We start from the raw sequence: 662 nt of genomic DNA, 5'->3' as shown, positions 1-662 counted from the left end.
GTTTGGAGCGGTGAGGTACGAGGATGTGTGCACATACACACAAGGAAAGAGAGAGCACGAGTGTGTTACACACACACACACACAGTCTTTCTCCGTACAACGCTCAAACAGTGGCAAAGACACCTGAGAGCCAGCAGTTTGTTTGTTTTTTTAAATGTCGTGATTTTTAACAGATTTAAACAATGGCAGGAGGCTTAAAAGTATAGACGTCATACCAGCTAAATTTAATTATTGTACTAAATCGCAGAAACTTAGTACTTTAGTCTGCTATTCCTCGCTCTGTGAAGTAACGTGAGGGAGGAAACTAACGTTAGCTAGTTAATTAGCCATGTTATCTGCCTCGGTAGCAAGCCAAATAGTATTTATTTCAAAACTGAAACAAACAGCGGGTGGGTTCCTTCGGCCATCCTACACAGGTGACTCTCACTGACTGCTCGCACCAACCGGAGGGGGAGGGTTCGTGTGACTCGTTACGCTCTTCGCTGCACACAACTGAGGGAGTCCTGCACTTTCCGTCTTTGATGACATGTAAAAAAAACTGTGCATACCGCAGGAACGGTATAACGGAAAATTTTTCCGTTATAGTTTTTTAGTGGTTTTGAAACCGTGACTTTTCCAAACCGCGGTATACCTTGAAACCGGTTATCGTCCCATGCCTACTC

General features: G+C 44.1%; 1 pseudogene; it reads right to left on the bottom strand.

Moving 5' to 3' along the window:
* Positions 1-662, bottom strand: part of LOC107714405 (activating signal cointegrator 1 complex subunit 3-like) — a 226,910-nt pseudogene that overhangs the window by 214,540 nt on the left and 11,708 nt on the right.

This window comes from Sinocyclocheilus rhinocerous, unplaced genomic scaffold, assembly GCF_001515625.1.
Source record: "Sinocyclocheilus rhinocerous isolate Xijiao unplaced genomic scaffold, SAMN03320098_v1.1 scaffold839, whole genome shotgun sequence".
Lineage (NCBI taxonomy): Eukaryota > Metazoa > Chordata > Actinopteri > Cypriniformes > Cyprinidae > Sinocyclocheilus > Sinocyclocheilus rhinocerous.
The sequence above is the reverse complement of the archived record's forward strand: the minus strand, read 5'-3'. Positions and strand labels throughout refer to the sequence as shown.